The following is a 3,403-nucleotide window of genomic DNA, read 5'->3' on the forward strand; positions in this document are numbered from 1 at the left end:
AGGTGTTGGGGAAGTGGATGCAGGGGTGGTTTACTAGCCTAGAGCCTGCCAAATAAAACTGAGACAGGAAGAGGTATGCCATTCTCTGGCGCCCTGGCCACCTTAAAATACCTGCAAAGGGGCAAATAGGTGGTACAGTGCATAGAGTGCTGGGCCTGGAATCAGGAAGATTCATCTTCCTGAATTCAAATCTGGCCTCAGATACTTACTAGCTGTGTGACCCTGGGCAAGTCACTTAACCCTGTTTGCCTCAGTTTCCTCATCTGTAAAATGATCTGGAGAAGGAAATGGCAAGACACTGCAATATCTTTGCTAAGAAAACCCCAAATGGGATCACGGAAAGTTGGGCATGACTGAAACAACTGAACAACAACATGTATAAGGCACCGTGCTGAATGCTAGAATTATACAACAGTTGAAATACATTATCTTATGTGATTCCTTGCAACAATCCCACAAGGTAGGTGCTACATGGTTAATTATCCCCATTTAGCTGCTGAGAAAACCAAAGCAGAGAAGTTAGGTGAGCTGCCAATAGTCACACAGCTATGATTGTGTAACTGTCTCAGAGAGTCAATCTGTATTCAAGTTTCTCCTGACTCCAAGTCCAGAGCTCTTTGTGCCATCCCGTGCTTTCAAGGTGAGGTGAACGATTGTCTTAGGACACTCTGGCCCTGAATCTGAGACCAGAGCATCATTGATTTAGAGCTGGAAGGAGCCTGAGAGGCCACTGATCCCAACAGCCTTATTTTGCAGATGAGGAAATCATGACCCAGGAAGGCTGTGACTTGCCCAAGATCACACAGCTAGTACATGGCATGGTCCCCTGACTCCACATCCAGCACCCTACACCAAATTGCCTCTGACTCCAAAGCCAGCATTTTTCCTTAAAAAAAATCAGAAAGTAAGACCTTGCTTATTTGACAGGTAACTGTAGTTAGAATGATGTCATGTGAATACACACACACACACGTTATATAAATCTGTATCTCTATACATATACATATGTGTATATATACACACACAATATGCATCTATATCTATCCATCTATCTATCCACTAATCCTATCTGTTTGTCAGTCTGTCTATCTATCTATCTGACTGTCTAGAGGATGGAGCTGTTCCTCATTATAAGCAGCTGGCTCCATACTAGGACATATGTCCTAACTGAGGGTGCCCTGAACCTCAGGGAATTTGGCCCTGGTAATAAGCTTGTATTTGCTACCATACTCATACCAGCTCCAAACTTTTCTTTTGGGCCCCAAATCTGATCAATTGAGTTCATTTGAGTAAGTATTAAGTGCCTACTGCATTCAACCTACCATTATGGGCACCAGGGATATTAAAGATATGTGATAGACCCTACCCTCAAGGAACTTACAATCCAGTGGGAGTATAAGAATGGTCACAAAATAAATATCGCAAAGGTAGATGTGCCACACCAAAGAAGGAGCAATGAGAAATTGAGGGGAGGGGCTGAGATAATTTTCACTGGTGAACAGGCTCCAGGGAAGGCTTTGTGGGGAAAGTGCCACAGAAATTGGGCCTGGAAGCAAGCTGTTGGGGGTGGGGTAAGGTCCAGTGACAAGTTAAGTGCCCAGGTAGGAGACACAGTCAGAGCAGCAGGGCAGTTGATTTGTGGGGCATGGAGAGGGCAGCTGCTGCCAAAGCCATAATGAGGGCTCTAGTCTCTCTCACACTCCAGCCTGTAGAAAATAGATAAAAGGCAGCAGTATCCTTGGCCTCTGGCCTGGGGCTGAGGCTGGCCCCATTATATTAGGTTGTTATAAACAGATGTGCTGGCTGTGCAAGGGAGAGGGAGAGAACCAGGAGAGGCCACTTTGTGGCAGGGGAGAACTGTTGTGGGCAGCCTGATTATTTGGCCAGCTTTTCCCCTGGGTCTCTCTCTCTCTCTCTGTGGGGTATTCTTTTGTGTTGTATGTGTCTCCAGAGAGGTATTTGTAAATTAGGCTACAAGCGGAGTCTGCCAGAATTCTGCGCAGGATGGCTATGTCACAGGGTCAGTGGCAGCTGCGTTCTCAAGGATGTCCTCCAGGACAGCTCCTTCAAGCTCTTCCCTATTCTCTAAGTGAGAGACACTGAGACCCGGGCAGTCAATCAGTGGTCATGGAGCCCTGGCAAGGAGGCGGCAGGATGAGATAAGGAAGAGGAGTGGCTCCATTTGACTAAAGAGTAGCTAACATGAGGAGGGAAAAAAAGGAAATGGAGACAGAAAGGGAGGTTGTGGCTCCAACCTCAGGGTGTCTAAATGGGCCTCTTACATTTGATACCTGGGGTAGGGTGGAGCAGCCTGGGCTAAACACAAAGGAAGTGCCAATGACTGGAGATGAGCAGAACCTCCGAGTTCCCTTTCAGTCCCAAATCTCCCACCTGATGATGAATTATGGCTCCCACCTGTGGAGAAAGCAGGCTATGGTGGGAGGTAATGTGGGATATCAGGGCATTAAGGTCCTCAGAGGGGTCTCTTTCACGTACAAGCATCCACCTGGCCTCTCATTTCCCCCATTTCCCTGGAAATTAGTCTCTCCCAAACAGCCACAGGATCAATGGCTACAAGTAGTCAAGATGCTGGCCTTGTGTCTCATCTAAACACTGGCACTTCTTATGGCACAGTGCCCCCTGGCACCCTGAGGGGCACTGGCTCAGTCAGGAGTCAGGGATGAGTGCCATAGGCTGACTCAGCCACCCTTGCTCTGCAGAACCCAGGGGTTCTTGAAGGTCTCCCAACATGGTGCTGTCCCCATGTGACTCTGCCTACATCTGTTGAAATCAAAGAAAGAGCCAAAGGATCCATCCCATTTTTGATGGAAGGATGCTAGCTAGCTCAGTTGCCAGTAATTCTATGAGAAAAGAGAAAAATGGAGAGGAAGTCAAGTCAAAAGTCTTGACAATTCACCTCTCATTATTTATAGAATCTCAGAGCAGGAAGGGAACTTCATAGGTGATTTCATCCCTTCTTCAATGTCCCCAAAGTGTGATAATCCAGCAGCCACTTGAAGGCTCTGGTGATACAGCATTGAATACCCACTAGGGCAGCCCATTTCACTGCCTGATAGTTCTGATTGTTAGGAAATGTTTTTTTTTTCCTTCTATTGAGCCAGAAACGTCCTCTTTTCAGTCTCCACCCATGCAGCTTGTCCTTTCCGGGAACATGCTGGACAAGTCTATTCCCTCTCCCAGGTGACAGGCCTCCGGGTGCATGAAAAAATCGAACATGTCCCTCTTGAGTCTTTTCTTCTCCAGACTTAATCCCCCAGGTTCATTGAATCGATTCCCACAGGGCATGATTTCTATTCCCCTTTTCAACCTGATCACCCTCCATCTTGTTATGTCCTTCCCAAAGTTTGGCACCAAAACAGATCATAACACTCTAGATAAATTT

Source organism: Trichosurus vulpecula, chromosome 8 (assembly GCF_011100635.1).
Source record: "Trichosurus vulpecula isolate mTriVul1 chromosome 8, mTriVul1.pri, whole genome shotgun sequence".
Taxonomy (NCBI): Eukaryota; Metazoa; Chordata; class Mammalia; order Diprotodontia; family Phalangeridae; genus Trichosurus; species Trichosurus vulpecula.